Source organism: Ailuropoda melanoleuca, chromosome 3 (assembly GCF_002007445.2).
Source record: "Ailuropoda melanoleuca isolate Jingjing chromosome 3, ASM200744v2, whole genome shotgun sequence".
Classification (NCBI taxonomy): Eukaryota; Metazoa; Chordata; class Mammalia; order Carnivora; family Ursidae; genus Ailuropoda; species Ailuropoda melanoleuca.
The window spans coordinates 86,053,871-86,071,604 of record NC_048220.1 but is presented as its reverse complement, the minus strand read 5'-3'; the positions used below and the strand labels follow the sequence as shown (position 1 = coordinate 86,071,604).

The following is a 17,734-nucleotide window of genomic DNA, read 5'->3' as shown; positions in this document are numbered from 1 at the left end:
TTGTTTTTCCTTTTCAACAATTCCTTGGCAATTCGGGGCCTTTTCTGGTTCCATACAGATTTAAGGCGGTTTGTTCCAGTTCTTTGAAAAATGTCATTGGTATTTTGATCGGGATGGCATTGAAAGTGTAGATTGCTCTGGGTAGCATAGACATTTTAAGAAAAATATCAGTGCTGATATTCTGTCTTTAATCATTTTTTTCTTTAAAACATGCTCTTTTTCCATATTTCTCTAGTTGTGAAATTAGCACATATCCATCATAGAAAGTGGAAAATACAGAAAGGCACAAAGAAGAAAATAAGAATTAGCGCGATAATGATAAGCTTTAGCATTAGGAGTGTCGAATGTAGGCGCTCTTCAAAGCCCTTCACGTACGTTCACCCAGCTCATTTTCACAGCTGCTCCTGGAGGGTGCTATTATCAGAATCCTGATTTTGCACACAAGGAAATGATGTTCCAGGCGGTCATGACCTGTGTCTTAGATGTCATCTGGGCCCCATGTGAAATGGAGACCCTGCTGAACTCCACTGAGTGCGTTCCATGGCTGTGAGAATCGGGGAGTCCTGGGCCGAGCCCCTGGGCTTCTCTTGCTTCCTGCTCTGGACTCCGCACAGCCTGGGGAGCTGCTTGGATGTCCAGTTGGATGCCGGCTGTCAGGAGACGGCAACTTTCAGATGCCACCTCTGTGTTACTTTCTTCTGCCTCTCCTTGTGTGACTTCTCCATGGGTCAGACAGTGGCCGCCACACAGAAAGAGAAGCCGGTTTTAATTGTGGGAATAAAAAGCATAAGAAGTAATACCCACAGCAAACATTTATGGAGTGATTACCATGTGCCAAACCCTGTTCTGGGAGCTGTGTGTGTGTGTGTGTGCGTGTGTGTGTGTGTGTGTGTGTGTGTGGACTCCTTTCCTCCTCACATAACAGCTGCGTTCTGGCTGAAGGGACTTCAGCACAGAGAGGTTAAGAAACTTGACCGAGTTACACAGCTAAAACGCAGTGTGATTCAAGCTCAGGTGGATTTATTATTTCTGTAACCTTATAATTAGGTGTCCCTGGGCTGGAGGGAGGACTAGGAAAGAGTGGGTGTGGGGCTGAGTACAAGATGGGGGGACCTGACTGAGGTCCAGGCAGAGAGGGGAAGGTCAGCAGTGAAAGACTGTCAGGGGCAGCCTGGGAGCTGACCCGAAGCCCACAGGGGAGTCCTGAAAGCTCTTCATCTAGTCACTCCAGCCTATGCCCTTCAAGACACTTGTGGATCATCAGTCAGAACAACATTCCCCTGAGCCCTCAGACTTGCCAAGTTCCATCTAAACAGCCCTGTGTGGACAGCTCTGTTCTTTCAAGGTCCTTCACACCTGTGGCCCCTGGAGATGGAGGGCAGGAGGTCTTGACACCCAGGGGGATGGTAGCTGTGCTCTTGAACTTGGGTCTGAAAGGAATTGAAATCCATTACCTCTTCTGATATTCAAGGGACAGAGTGAACACCTTTCAGGTCATGGGAAGTCAGAAACAGACATTCATGTGGGTGAAGGCTGGGAAGACTTCTTAGCCTGGTTCTAGAATGACAGAGACAAACTCACCTGGAGGAGGAGTGAGGACGGAGGACACACCAGGCCGAGGAGAAGGGGTGAGAGAGGGGAGTGGCTCGGCATCCAGGGATACAGACTGAGAGGACCCTCCAGAAGCCAGGTTGGGGTAGATGGTAGGTCATGTATTATCTGGGATGGGGGATGGGATGAGGTCAGGGAGAAGTGTGGGTGTGAGAATCAGACAGACCTGGGCTTGAATCCTAGCTCTGCTATGTATTAGTTATCAGATTTCTGGCAAGTCACATGTCCTACCCTCACCCTAACCTCAGTTTCTTCATTTGTAAGATGGAAGCTGTAGCAACTACCTAAGGAAGCCCCAAGCAGGACTTTGTGAGATCGTAAACAGACAGCGCCTGGCCCAGTGCCTGGCACGTATGTAGGACTTGCTTAACAAATGGTATTCATTACTGTTTCTCTGCTGGGAAATCTCCTCCAACTGCTGCTTTGTTTTATATGTCTTCATGCAATGTCCCCAAGTAAACAGTCCCCAAGAAGACACATGCTAGTCTCCACATCTGAAAGAAAGGGGGAAAATCTTAGTGGATGTTCAGCTAGAGGAAAATTATACAGTAGGCATAAAGGAAATGGGGGGATGCCATTCTTCCATCTTAATTTGCTTTTGGTTTTGCTTTTCATGGCAAGCTGTATTCATTTGAGTAGTTTTCCTGGCGAACATTGGAAACATATGTCTGGTTCCTTCTTGCACAACAGGGATGCTTCTGGCTTCCGTCTGTGGATCGACCAGGGTTCAGGAGCACTGTTTGTCTTGTGCTGGGGTGGGATTTGCCCTGATCCAACCCACCGCCTTCTTCTCAGCCCATTTCTGGGAAATGGAAGCTGATGGACCCATGTTGCTGCCTCTCTGTCCTCAGCCCTTCCCAGTGACTGCCGTCCCACCCAGACCCACCCCGGGAGCTGGCCGGCCTGCAAATGAGGCAGCTGCAGAGAAGCTCCCATGTGAAGGTGAAATTTGCCAGGGGAAATGATTACGGGCCAGATTGCTTTAACTAAGGAGCGTTTACATCAGAGTAACAAATATTCAGATGAGTCCAGTGCTCAGTGACAGCACCAAGCTGAGTCAGACTTCAGTGGGAAATTGGAGGTCATTTGCCCGAGCCTCTACTTGTCTCCCCCAGCAGAGGCGTCCACACAAAGACCCTCTGTCTTCTAGGAAGCGTCTGTGTCTATGTTTTCTTCAAAGTAAACCCAGAAAGTTGGGCCTGCACTCGCTTCTGCAGATGGCACTGAAGGCTTTAAAAAGGCAAAGCCAACTTCTGGTTTTCCTGTCCCGCTCCCTGGCTCCAGCCATCATTTTGTGGCCGTGCTCACACCTGATGAATGTCTCCCAGGGTGTGTAGCCAGTGTCAGGCACGTAGTCGGCATCCAGTAGGTGCTGAGTGCTGCATGTGGAGGCCAAAGGTCATTTTGAACGCCTCGTTTATCTTTACTGCACTTCTTCATGTTTCTATGGACCACCTTTGCTGGTCCTCCCATTGGAGGCATCTGTGTTAAAGATCATCTAACCTGATATCCGAACCTCGTTCGCCCATGTGTCACTTTCACAGTTATTTGTAATATTTAGGTACTAACAGACATTATCAAATAGATTCTTTTTTTTTTTTTTTTTACAGTTTTGGAAAGAGTGAATTCATTTTTTTTAAATTTTATTTTTATTTTTTTATAACATTTTTTATTATGTTATGTTAGTCACCATATCCTTAGTTTTTGAGGTAATGTTCCATGATTCACTGTTTGCGTATAACACCCAGTGCACCATGCAATACGTGCCCTCCTTACTACCCATCACCAGTCTATCCCAATCCCCTACCTCCCTCCCCTCTGAAGCCCTCAGTTTGTTTCTCAGAGTCCATAGTCTCTTGTGGTTCATTCCCCCTTCTGTTTATCCCTGCTTCATTCTTCCCTTCCTTCTCCTACTGATCTTCCTGCTATGTCTTATGTTCCATAAATGAGTGAAACCATATGATAATTGTCTTTCTCTTCTTGACTTATTTCACTTAACATGGATGGGACTGGAGGAGATTATTTTTTTAAAATTTTAATTCCAGTATAGTTAACATACAATGTTATATTAGTTTCAGGTGTTGAATATAGTGATTCAACAATTCTGTACATGACTCAGTGCCCATCTTAAGTGTGCTTTTAAATCCCCTTCAGTTATTTCACCCATCCCCCCACCTACCCTCAAACAGATTCTTAAAATTAACTTTTTAAAAAGCTTAATCTCATTTTAAAGGAAAACTTCAAGGGTTTGATGAGCTAGTTACATTTTTATAAGCAGAAAAATAAATCTGTATCAATTTGAATGAAATAAAATTAAAGTGTTCATTTGCATTCTACCTGTGGACTCTGTCTCACATTTGGCAGGTACAGTTATGAGTGAACCTCTTCATGGTGCCAGTGAGGAAACTGAGGCCCGGTGGTATGAAGTTACTTGCTCAAGGCCACACTGCTGGCCAGTGGCTGAGCTTGGACTTGAACCAGATCGTCTGAGTTATTTATGCATCTTGGCAGCCATCTATCCCTCTGATTCATGTGGTCCCACGAAAATGTTTGGAGTGCAAGCACAGCTCCAGGTGTTGTGGCAGATGTCAAGAGTACAATGGAGGGCCTGTCCTGGTAGACGCAGGATTTGGTGGGGGGGGGACAGTGTTCCAACAAGCCATCTCAGTGCGGAGTTATGTGACAAGAGCTGTGGTAGAGACAGGTGAAAAGGATCACGGGAGAAAGGAGCTCAGGGTCTGGGATTGTGCATCTGGATTCTCGTGCTGCCCTTATCCAGGGTTAAGGTGATACCACTCTCCCTGCAATAAGTAACACTCAGCCACCCCATTTCCTGCCCCACAGTCCTGTTTGTGGCATAGTGTGTTGGCTAAGAGAGAGTACCACCTCTGGGGTCCCTCCACCCTGAGTTCAGATTGGATGTGCTAATCACTAGCTCTGTGACATAGTCACCTCTCAGATGCTAGTTTCCTTCTGTAGGATGAGGTTTACGTGACCTGCCTGTATTTTATAGATGTGAAAAGGAAATGAAGTCGTGTATGTAAAGCACTGAACATTGCCTGGCCTATTATAGATACCCAGGAAATGAGATCTCTTATGTGTTCTAGACAGATAGTTGCTACACATGCCTTCCATATCCCTTCCTCACACCGAATCATGGGCATCTTTTTCCTCTTCCCACCAATCTGTTTGATAGTGCAGAGCCCGGGTGTGAGGGTCTTTAAAACAGCCTCTCCTGTGATCTAGGGCCCTCCAGTCAGAGTTCTGGGATGTCCTTTGTCAAAGCACTCATCTCTCTTGCACATGCAGATGAGAATTCAGCCCTTAAACACAACTTGGGAAGTGACTCCCATTAACAAAAGTCAGCATAAAAACATGGTGCCCTCATGGTCTTTGGGCCCGGCAATTGGAAGTTGGGTTGAGTCTGTCTGACTTCATTTCTGGAGGCAAACGTAGCTCCAACATTACCCAAATTGGGCAGTGAGGGAATTCTCATGTTCCCAACACTTTCAACAATGTCCCATTATGCTTGGTGAGTCACAGTTGGGCCCTTGTCCACGGAACAGCATGTGTCTCTCTGTAGTGAGTACAGTGCCTTGCTGTATGTTTGAACTAATTTCATAGGCTTGTCTCCACCACGGATGTTACTTGCCTCCTTTTCTGACAGTTGCTGGAAGCTTGTTTTATCAGAGAAAGCCAGAAAAGGAAAGTGCTATGATTCTTTCCACTGGGCAACTGAGCATGTTGGAGGTTAGTGCCCGGGAAGGAAAGTTGGGTTCAAGATGAATTAAAAGCGAAGTCTTGGGTATCTGAAAAAAGGCACTTACCTTAGTTGGCAGGTCAAAGAAAACTCTCAGGTCACCTGTAATTGCTTTGGTTAATGCTGAGGGCTTGCTTTCCCTTGACAGGCAGAGGAAGGGGCAGCCAAATATTGAAACAGCTCCCTGGACATGCCAGGGTCAAGGAGGCACCGCAGACTGTGTACAGAGACAGCTGATTTGCTTCTTGTGTTGTTATGATGGTGAACTTGGACAATTTCATAGACAACAGAGAACCCCGGGAATACAGACTTGATTTCTAACATTCCAAAGGGAGGGAAGAACTGCTGGCATCTACTAAGTTCCAAGGACACCCTAGCCTGTTGCTTTTTCCCACTGCCTGGCCCACATGCGTTGGCTGTGCTGAGCGTTGGCCACTTAGAAGGGCTGCATGAGGCAGGTGGGCCCAGGGCCAGCCTTGCTTGTAACATTTCAGACCTCTGCGCCCTTGCCGATACTGGAATACGCACATCCCCTCGGTTCCCTGGTGAACTCCTGGTGAACTGCCAGCAGCCAGTGGAGACTACGGTTTCCCCAGCAGGCCTCTTGACCTCCCATCCTTTGGGTAGCTGCCTCTGGTCCCCTCAATAGGGTTTACACTCCCTATTGTAGTACTAAGACTGAGTTAAAGCTCCTTGGCAAGGTCTTTGCTGATTGCTGTCTCCTCAGCTAGAGAGTGGGCTTTCTGAGAGCAGGGACCTTTGGCTGTCTTGCTCACTCTTGTATTCTCAGCACACAGGACACTTTCTGGCAGGCAAAAGGCACTCAGTAAAAGCTCAAGTGCCACACGGAGACACAAATGAATGAAGAGCATCTGTGGGTAATACTCTGAGGCGTCGTCAGTTTCCAGGAGACCCGAAACTCCTGCAAATAGCCATTCTAGTGTGTTACTATATTGTTACTAGAAGGCGCCCTTTAAAAGTCCCATCTGTGACCTGTTCTTACTCCTCAGTACCTTAGCATGAGTGAGTTTGTAGGATTACAAGGTACCTGAGGAAATAGGATGGGCTTGGTATGATTTTGGGGTGGAAGGAGGGCAGTATCAGTGTGTGAGGCAAGGGATGAGTAAGAAGGATCTAGAATGAGGCTGTGGTGTACCAGCCAAGCGGGTCCCTGAACTGAGGAGCTCCTTCTGGGCATGACACATAGGACAGTGTCCTTGATAGGGAAGAGCACTGGGAAGGAGAAGGCAAGAAGTCAAATGTTCCTATTAGCCCAAGGCCAAGCCTGGGGGGACCTTATACCTGGGGAGGTGGGGGGGGAGGTGTCCCAGGTGCGTTCCTGGTCCTTGTTTCTGGCTTCTTAGACAAGTTAATTCCCTAACCCACTTCCATTCATCTGTTAATTCATTCGTTGACCTAAACCATACCGATCACGCAGCTATTCTAGTTGTCAGGGTATGGTGAGAACCAAAATGGACAAGTTTCCTGTCCTCACGGAGCTTATGGTCTAGTTGGGGAGAAGCAGATGCTAAACAAACAAATCTATTATGATGCCAGAAAGCCATTAAGTGTCCTGAAGAGAAATGGAGCAGGGAAGGCCAGTGGTAAGCGATGGGTGCTGTTTTAGATGGGGTGGTCAGTGTGGCTTCATTGAGGGGGGACACCAGGGCAGAGAATAAAGGAAGGGATCCTGCTATGTGGCCTGGTCACTGGTGGGAGACAAAGAGACTAAACGCAAGTCCAGCTCCATTGTTTTTGGCAAGCATGTAGGATTGGGAGAAATATGTTCCCTTTGGAAGGAATTCTTTCATCTGAGCTTAAGAGGGACCTTTGACAGGTGCGTATGCTGGGTGTCCTTGGCTTTGAGTCGGCTACAACACTTCCCACCAAGCCTCAGGTTGCTCCTTTGTGAAGGGGGGACGGCTCAGATCTCCTTCAGAGGGCTCTCTTGAAGGTTCAGTGAGCTGACTTGGGGACTGTGAGGGACCGTGCCCAGGAGTATGATCTAAATGTTTCCCACTTGTCAGACTTTCGGGTGTGGAAGCTTCACAGCAGTTGGTGGCCTGCTGATTCTGGGGAACTGTTGGACACCCTACCTCATGCCCTCAAGCCCGACCCCCTGACCTCTGCCCCAGGACTCCCATTAGGATTAGGTTCTGACAATTGAGAGGTTAAACTTAACAGCCGTACGACCTGGGGCATGTTACTGTCCCCTTGCTGTTTCCGTATCCGCAAAACAGGATCAGAGCAGTACTGTGACATGGGGTGTGAGGAGAACAGAAGGGATCGTGCCAAGGAGCCTGAAGCCATGCCTACCACGTCGCCCTAAGTAGGTGTCCGCCATTCTGCCCATTACTTCTGTGCCTCCACAGTGCCACTGGGACTTCCTGTGGAGAAGAGGCCTGTTCCATTCATCTCTTGGTTCCCAGTGGCTTTGTCAGGCTCAGCAGAGGGGAGGCCCTCAATAAATGTCGGATGGGTGTGTGGCTGGATGGATAGGTGGAAAAGTGGGGGGTGAGCTTCTTGTATTTCTCCTAAACTTTATGATCGAGGCCGTGAAGGTGATGAAAGAAAACATGGAGGGGGCTGACGGTAGAGTCTGGAGAAGGGGCAGAGCACGATGCAAACTTTTCTGCAGACCTATCTGAGGATGGAGGGGAGAGGGCACCTGGCCCCCTCAGCTGGTCCCGCCAACAGCTGACTGGGTGTGGGCTCTGTGCCCAGCGGGGCACAACACTCCTCACAGATGCCCTTAGGGGGCAGTAGTAGTACCACTTCCCTCTTACAGGTGAGGAAGCTGAGGCTTGGAGAAGTGAACTTTCTTAAGGCCACACCCAGGACTGCTGATTCCGGAACCTTTGCCCTCAACCCTTATGCTCCACTGTTGGGTCTGTTCCTCTGCCACATTATGAACAGTTCTGCTACATAGTGCTGAGCTAAGGACTTATACTTTGGAAATTCCTCTTTCGTTTGAGGTGAATGGGACCTTTGGCAGGTGAATATGCCAGCTCTGAGAGCTAGGCATTCTCAAGTTGGGGTTGCTTACCCCACCCTCTTCTTGGGGGAAATTCTATGATCTCTCTAGAGCAGTTTGGCTGAGTTCATTCAATTCACAGGTACTGATAAAGGACCTGTGTCTGGTAATGTACACCCTGAATTCAGAAATGTGATCGTAGAGATGTGAAATTGAGAAAAAGGGGGGTGGGATCTTAGAATGGAGGAAACACAGTGTTTATTGAGTGCTTATAATACTCCAGCACCTTGTATATTTTCTCAATAGTCTTTACTAATAAGGGCTCCTCCTAAGATTTGAATCTGAGTCTCTTAGGCTTCCAAACCCTGCCCCTTAGACTGGAAATGTGCAGTTGGTTGTAGTGAAGACGGGGTTCCCTGAGGTTCAAAATTCTCTGTGCACACAGTGTCCTGTTAGAAGTCTAAATTGCATAAGTTCATAATTGCTATGTTTTCCAGTCATTTGACAGCTCTATCATTTACTCAATCTCAGAGAATGCTGGGTTTTCCTCTATCCACCTCTACCTTTCAGGGGAAATTTCACTCTCAAAAGAAATCCCAGTGGTATATAGCCCAAAGAATCGAAAGCAAGGACTCCAAGAGGTATTCGTGAACCCATGTTCATAGCAGCATTTTTCACAACAGCCAAAAGGTGGAAGCAACACAAGTGCCCATCGATGGATGAACGGATAAGGAGAATGTGGTACATACATACAGTGGAAGGTTGTTCATCCTTAACAAGAAAGGACATTCTGACACATGCTACAGCATGGTGGATCTGGAGGACATGATGCTGAGTGGCGCAAGACAGACACACAAGGACAAATGCTGTATGACTCTACTCACAAGATGTACTTAGTCAAATTCACAGAGACGGAAAGAAGGATGATGGTTGCCAGGGCCTGAGGGGGAGGAAACGGGGAGCTGTTGGTTAATGGGTATAGAGCTTCATTTTTTCAAGATGAAAAGAGTTACGGAGATGGGTGGTGGTGATGGTGGCGCAAATGTGCTTAATGCCACTGAACTGTACGCTTAAATATACTTACAATGGTAAATTTTGTGTTATGTATATTTTATCACAATAATAACAACGCAAGAAATCCCAGGTGTGTGGGTGCAATCTAAGATTCTCTGATGGGAAGGATTTGAATTTCACTTCAAGGAACTTACCTCTTTCTGATCCTTACCAACTATGGGTAGGAAGTGGGGGTAAGGTGGAATTCTGTTGGGTTTCTCCAAGTAAAGTGGTACTTCAGTAACTCTGAGATTCCTGGACAAGGTTCTCATGGGTGGAAAATCTCCCTCCCTCCCTCCCTCCCTCCCTCCCTTCCTGACCTGTTTATCAAATGCCTACCATGGCCATCCACTCTGCCAGACACTGGACATGGTGATATGTGATTTGTGCCCAAATATGCTCGCATTTTCTTCCATCTTTACTATGTTTTTGTCAGTATGTATGCTGTTTTGCTTAATATTGATTCATGCTCCATTGATTTTCTATGCTGTTTTTTTTCCCCCCAGAGCAGAATCGAGCAGTTGCTTCTGCCTTAATTTCTGATGCTTTACGAAGGCAGAGCTGAAGGCTGCACCACCAGGAACTTGGTAAGTGTGGGTGACTGGCCTTGGCTGGGAAGCTGCTGAGAATTTCAAGTGGGAAGCGCCCCAGAGAGTCAAGTGAGTGCTTTCAGTGTGCAGAGTCTGGCATCGTGGGAATTTGCCTGGCCTGCTGGATGGAGAGAGGCTGACTTGAATTCTGTGGGCTTGGAAAGACAGTCAAAAGACTCTTCCTTTCCCTGAAATAGCCATCCATTTGTTTAAAGACTTGAAATGGTTCTGATGCTGGAATTTCCCTCTGTGTTTATTTTCACATCTGGGTGATGGTCTTCTGCCACTGAAGGACTTTTAATGAATCACTTCAGAGATTGCTTTTAATGTTTCCCAGATGAGAGGGGGCTGGCGCTTGTCTTTTTTCTGAGGCCTTACGGGGCAGGACTGACTTGGCTTCCCGGCTGGCCGCCTGGAGCCATCCCTTGGGGTAGGCAGACAGACATTTTTCGTTTTTCTGGGAAACCTGTTCCTGCACAGGTCCTCTTCACAGGGCTCTCTTTCCACGTGAGGATGGGGGAAAAGGTGGACTGGAATATAAATGAAAGAGATAGACTGGTTTTAATTGGTTCAAGATGTTCTAGGTTGCGCTCGCTTCGATAGCCACTGGCAGACACCACCCCTCTGCGTTCCCAGGCTCTTGTCTGCAGCGGTGGGAGCTCCAGGAAACAACAGCGGCTGGGGTGGGCTTCCAGAGCACAGCTTGGGAGGCTTGGGAAGGTGTTGGCTTAGCTCAGGAGTCGTTGGCTGTCAGGCATCATTTGATGGATGCCTGTTCCCAGGGCCCTCAGCAAAGGCCAGCAGTGGCCAGAGTCTCAATGACCACTTGAGGTCAATGGTTTCCACTCACCCTTAGCCTGACAGATGGGCTCCTTTGTGATCACATCGCTGCTCCGTGTCCCTCTGTCACCTCTCACCCCGACCCATCCTCCGTGTTCCAGCCCCATTTCACACACTCTGTTGAGTACTTTCCAGTTGCCCCCAACCCAGATCCACCTTCCACTCTGCCCAGCTCTAAGCCCCAGGAAGTGGTACTTGGGGTACATCGCCTGGGCTCCCATGCCCTGCCCTCTGGCTTCCCATTGGGCTTGGTGGCTGGGGAACCCTGTAGTAGGAGAATCTGAGGAGGAAGGGAGAGAGAGGTGGAGGTATTTATTTCCTTGGGTCCCATTCTGTGGGGTCATCTCAGGCTGGCTGGGTGCCTTAGAAGTCTCAGATCCTCTCAAGGTGGCCCTCTGTCTATAATTTTCTCTCTCTGTCTTCAGGTAGCTGCTACCTGCTTTCATCCTTCAGCATTCAGGGAGGGCGACAGCCCCTAGAGTCCTACACTATCTCTTGTGGTTTCCCTGTCTCTTGTCATACCTTTGTCAGTCGTCTGTTTACTAAACTCTTCCTGAATTCCTTAATTTGAGTTTTCCTGCTGGCGATTAGACTGATGCAGACACAGATCACCTCACACACTTGGATCCTCCCCGTGTTGTTTCTTCTACCAAGTATTCTGTTCTTTGCCTTGGCTGCCTGTTGAACTACTCCACATCCTTCAAAATTCCACCGAAATGTCACCTCTGTGAAAACTATCTTGAATTCCTCATAAGAGTTCATTACTGCCCCCCTTGGCCTCCCATCTCTCTTTGTGGTGTGAGTCTTGTTCATAAACCCTCCATTCCCATCCTAACCCCTTACTAACAGACATGTCCAGATGTTCCTCTCATCGAAATTTTATAATGTTTAATTCCTTCAAAGTCTGATTCAGTGACTGTCTAAAGTGCTTGCTTCAATGTGAGGCTCAGAGTAGATGCTTACTAAATGGTAGCTCTTATCAGCCTACTTCATACTAAAATATGAATGGCTGTGTGGTTTAATGCATTATCCCTCCCAGGAGCGCTGGCATTCAGAGTTAATATGCACTTTTAGAGCTAATATTCCCTTCAGTGAATCTCTAAATTGGCAGAGGGGCGGAAGGTCAGGGGATCTGTCTCTGAGGCTTCTCGAATTATATCAAGCCCAAAGCCTCTCTGTCTGTAGGTTGGAGAAAACAGAGAATCACTTCAGGTCCGTGTTCAGCATACAGAGGCTGCCTGGAAAGGGGACAGGTTGCTCAATAGTGGCCTGGGGGAGCAGCGTCTGTGGAAAAAGACAGATGTGACTGGACACATCTCTGCTCAGCTAATATACCCTTCTCGTGCTACTGGAATGTGATTTTCTAAATTGTGACTGGCTGACTTTCTTCTCTTGTGGTTGAGTTTGTAATAACATAGACTATGACTCTAGTTTTGCCAAAGTGGAAAAAAATGCCATCCAATGGATTTTTATGGTAGTTCTTAAACATTTCTTAAAATATTATTGAAGATGTAGCTCAGCAAGTCTTTAATGTCCTGTTTGGGGGCTGACGAGCCAAGGCACAGACTTACGAGCCTGGGTGTGGGCAGCTGAGGGCCGCTACACCTGGGAGGTGCCAACACTGGTTTCGTTGCTCTGTGCAATTTTGCCTAAAAATGGAGCTCCCTATGTAAGTACAAATCCAGAGTATTTTGATCGTGCATGGCTTGGGGCAGAGATCAAAGCTAAGTGTCTCACTCCTCATTAAATTCAAGAAGCCAGGGAAGCTGCTCTGTTCCAAGATGTCCAAATACACCTTTCCTGGACTTGGGAGGATCACAGCTCATGGCTTAGGTAGTGGAGAGGCAGGCTGAGTGGAACCACCTCTTGCAAAGCTGGCCCCCTCCCTGCTCTGTGGAGAAGAGGGGCCAATGTGACATAGTTCCATAATCAAGACATTCGGGGACATGTTTTCATAAAAGCGTCCATGCAGTGGGCAAAACGGCAGGATTCTTGGGAAGAACCAGAAGTGGTGTTTGCTGAATATCTCGCAGTGGTTATAGGGCAGAAGGTCTCTCAGGGGGGTGATAACCTCAGGTGAACAGCATGGAAGGCCCAGGCACCCTGTATTTGCTGCTCCCCCACTCCCCCCACCAGTTTCTTGTGTCATCAGTGTCCCGAATTCTCCCTGTACCAGGAGCTTCCGTGGAGCCACCATGAGGTCCCCAAACCTGGGAATGGAGGCTTGTGAACTGGACTGCAAAGGGGGTCTGTCCCGCCTGGAATGGCAGCAGCCCGAGTTGACCTGCTGCTGACCTGAGCTCTCCAGCTCCGCTGTGGTCATGGCCGCTACCACCCAGCATGGCTGCGGTGCGCACGCCTTCTGTCGCTCTCTGCTTGCTCCTCAGTACTCAGGAGAAACTCAGGAAGCGTTTGTCAGTGGAATAGCTGAACTTCGCCCTGGTAGGCTCTTCGTTGTCCTAAGATGCAGTTCGTTTCACCTCCTCTCCTCAGCGTTTTCTTTTCTTGGGCTGGGCCCCGTCTCGGGAGGCCACTTCCATTGGTCAGAGGAGAGTGGCACTCTTGTTTTGTGTCTCTGGCCTCTGGATGGCGTTCCTGGAATTCTAGCTTTATGACTTCTGGCTCTTGGACTGTGGACCTTCATTGCACGTTGCACTGTGGAACAGGGCAAATCCCCTTTGTTTCAAAGAACTGCACATAAATATATTCAAGACATTTCAGAAATTTCCAGTCAAAACATTTTGGGAAGAACAGCCAGATTTTCTAAAGAAAAAAAAAAGGGCAGTTTAATGGGCAAAGATATTCTGAGTAATTCTACGCTTGGGTGACTGTCCAAGTCAAGAGGCTGTTTGACGAGCGTTTTCAGGAATCACAGGCTCCAGGCTGGCTTTTTGTCGGAGCGGCTTCCGTGGGTCCCATGGAAGGGCCCTGGTCCTCTCACTGAGTGGTTGTCCTTGCCCCGCCCTCCCACAACCCCCACCCCTGCTGTGGGTTTCTACATCAGGAAGGTGACAGGTGACACGGATGGACTAAGCACCGCCTTGGTCTTTCCTTCCCCCACACCTGGAGGCAGGAGCACCTTCCCCGGAGAGCAGGGCCAGAGCAGCAGGGGGCTGTGTGCCCACCCGGAGGCAGTGGGATGAAGTGAACGCCCATGAGGAAGCCGGCACTGCAGTTCCTGGAACCGTGAGGAGGGCGTTCTCCCTCCTCACCTGAGCGCACCTGCTGCCGGCTTCGGACCGCCTGTCCCCCGGCGCAGGTGCACTGGGTAAAGATGGTGAAGCTACTGCTCCTGACTTTTACATCTGTGGAACATTCTGTGACCTGAGGCAGGTCTCTTTACACCTTTGTGCCTCAGTTTCTCTCTTCCTGTGGCATAATATGGCAAATGTTCTGGTGCAGCCAGTGGGACATCATGTTCTGAAAAGGGCTCTGTCCTCACCCTACCCCGTTTCCTCCCATCTCCTCAGTGGTCGCTTTTCATCTCTTCTTACTTCTCAGTTCTGTTTTACTCTCAGCTGGTTGCCAGTTTCTCTCCCTCTTAGATGCATGTTGATAATAACTTGAGGGGTATTTTCTTTAAATACACCCTAAACATAAAAGAGGATTCTGGAAGGCCAGAAGCCTTCAAGATGCAGACGAACAAATCTCCAATGATATTTCGCAGAGATTTTTTTTTTCCCCAAGGGAGTCTTTTCTAAAATGCCTTACATCCCATCATGGTGGCAGAGGAAACTTTATATAATTGAAATCATATAGTTTGCTTTTCCTACTTCATATTTTAACATCACTATTTTTCTTGTCATTAATTATTTTATAGGCATCTACTTTTCTAACATTTTCTTATAAAAAATATTTAAACAATGCAGAAAAATTGAAGGAGTTTTAGAGGGAGCGCTCACATACTTGTCACTCAGAGTCTACATGTATTAATGTTTTTAAAAATTTGTTTTTATTTATTTTTTTATTAATTATTTTGATTTTTTATTTTTAAAATTTATTTTATTTTAATATTTAAAGTTTTTTTAAATTATATGCATTAGTATTTGACTGTGCATGGTTTTATCATGTTTCTCTCCATCCAGCCCTTCCTGTCTACATCCGTCCATCTGTAATTTTGGGGGTGTATTTCAGAGTAAGTTGCAGCCATTAGTATACACCCTCAGTATACTTCAGCATGTGCATTATTAGAGTTCATTATTTGCTTGTTTTTTTCTGAATGCACAATAAAATACACACATCTCAAGTATACTGTTTGTAGACATTAATTTCTTAAAATGTCATTTCTGCTTTAGTCATGGATTCCCACACTTCTCTACCGAACAGTTAATTAACGGTGGCCAAGTGACTACTATGTATTCTGCACATGGAAGCTGGAGGCCTGGGCTCATTCTTCTTCAGCAAGGAGAAGTAATTGTTGCCCCACCCGATTCCCACCCAGTGTGGTCTCTCAACGTCCATGCAAGGGAGGCAGACCCCTCCCCACTCCTCCTCCCCCTCCAATCCTTGGTCGAGGGGGCCCAGAGCCACTTCCTGGGCCCCTGTGCTGCAGCCTGGCCTCGTCCAGCCAAACCCAGGGATGCTGACTCTGTGGCCCCGATCTAGTTAAATAATTGTAGACGTCAGCTACTGTGCCAGCGGTTGTGAGGTCCTTCCAGTTTCTGAAGAGCTCGTCTTCTTGTTCTTTCATTCAGACCTCATGCAGCTCAGCGGAGTCCCGGTATGGTGGCACCGGGGCTCCGAGTGGGGAGGTCATGCAGCTCGGACCTGTGTGGCTTCACATGCTGAGCTGTTCCTGTGGCCCCACAGAGCTTTCACCGGCACTGAATTCCCAGGCTGTGAAGTAGCTGTTCATGATTTAGTGATTCAGTGATGTCACTAAATACATGTCATTGTAACTTTCTGGGAAGTTTGATTTGGGCACAGTGTTAAACTGGCCCGGGTGTGGGGGGTGGTTGCAGACATAATGACAGAATGTGCTGGTCATGTGACAGGGAGACGTGTAGTCCCGCGGAGAGACCATTGGTTTTGGAATCAGCTGACATGTGTTCTTCGGTCCAAGCTGTGTGACTTCAGGCAAGTTACTTATCAAGAACCACTATTTTTTTGAATGTTTACTATCTGCCCAGTGGGGTACATACAAAATCTCATTTAACTCCCCTCCCAGTGCCCTACCATTATTTTCAACCTTGCTTTATAGATGAAGAAACTGAGGCACAGAGAGAGGAAGTGACTTGTCCAAGGTCACACGGCTGAGGAACCCAGACACTGCACAGCATCTCTAACTTGGGGATAACCAGGGGTGCCTTTGGGACCATGAGGTCATATCTATGAAGTATTTTTGTTTTTTTAAAGATTTATTTATTTATTTGAGGGAAAGAGAGAGCATGAGTAGGGGGAGGGGCAGAGGGAGAAGACGACTCCCCGCTGAGCAGGGAGCCCGACACGGGGCTTGATCCCAAAAGCCTGGGATCATGACCCAAGCAGATGGTAGGTGCTTAGCTGACTGAGCCACCCAGGTGCCCCAGATGTGTGAAGTTTTCTCTCCAGAGAGAAGTAAGCTTCAGTCCCTGCCTTCATGGTTCAGGCACAGAGGCTACAACTGGATGCCCCTGGGCCAAATTTGGTCCACATGATATTAACTTGGATTGTCACCACTTAATAATTGAGAGAATGTACATAGCAACATCTTTTTCCAGCTTACCTTAAAAAATCTGAACGTGTGGACAGAGCAGGTCCGTGTTTAGGCATGAAGCAGCTGGCTGGCTCTGAGGCAGCTGACAATTGCTTCCTAGGTCTCCACAATCCCCACCATTCTCTCTTGTCTCCCACTTCCTGAGGCCAAGCATCAGTGGCCATTTCTCATCCTGCTTGCATTGTGGTTTTGCTGACACAGGCCCACTTGACTCACTGTCTGCCTGGCCCCTGTGGGCATGTGGGTTTGTAGATAGAGCAAAGACCAAATAGCTCATGGGGCACATCCTTACTATTTTCCAGAAGGGAGCCACAGCTCAGGTCATTTGCTATCTATGAGAATCAAAGGTCAGGGTGTTCTCATGGCAGTAAACACATGCAGGTACCGAGGAATATTCAGAAGGTGTTTACTTCCCAGCTAGTCACACACTGGTGGTCATACAGAGCTTTGGGTGAATGCTGTGGCTGTATCTAGGGCTGTCAGTTTGGGGTCTTCCAGGCATTTTCAGCACATATGCCACTCTGGCCTGTATTTTCCAGGTTGTTGCCCAGGGTATGGCAAAGGTCCGTCCCTCCTGATTGTGTACCCTATTCCCTAGGACTTCAGTCTGGGAGCAGCGACAGTAACACAGCATTTCCCCAAGTGGGGCAAGCATTTAGGTAACACACAAGCATTTTTTAAAAATGTTAATTGTTAGGTTTTTTTCATAAGTACTAGAAAAATAGAACTAGCACATCAAGTCTCTGATTTTTATTTTCTAAAGATTATTTATTTATTTATTTATTTGAGAGACAGAGAGAACAAGCAGGGGGAGGGGCAGAGGGAGAGGGAGAAACAGTCTCCCTGATGAGTAGGGAGCCCGGGGTGGGACTTGATCCCAGGACCCTGGGATCATGACCTGAGCCAAAAGCAGACGCCCAACTGACTGAGCCACCCAGGTGCCCCAAGTCTCTGATTTTAAGAATATTATTGCTTAGGAGGAAGCTATGTTTTAAAAAGAGTTATTTTATTTTATTTTTTTTAAGTAGGCTCCACACAGCGTGGGGCTCGAACTCACAACCCTAAGATCAAGACCTGAGTGAGCTGAGGTCAGGAGTCAGACGCTTAACTGACTAACGAGTTATTTTAAAGTTGATTTACAGAGAAAAAGCCAGTCAGTGCTGCTAGAGGTGAAAAGTTACCTCAGAAGCACACGGTGTTTGACTCATCAA

At 47.6% G+C, this 17,734-nt stretch overlaps 1 long non-coding RNA gene across 6 annotated transcripts in view; it reads left to right on the top strand.

The window, feature by feature from the left end:
- The window catches only part of LOC105236564, a 154,728-nt gene that overhangs the window by 121,793 nt on the left and 15,201 nt on the right, over positions 1-17,734 (top strand). For all 6 annotated transcript variants that reach the window (XR_004624201.1, XR_004624204.1, XR_002142202.2 and 3 more), the window contains one exon: positions 9,905-9,985. This is a non-coding gene — a long non-coding RNA (uncharacterized LOC105236564). The remainder of the gene's footprint in view (positions 1-9,904; positions 9,986-17,734) is intronic.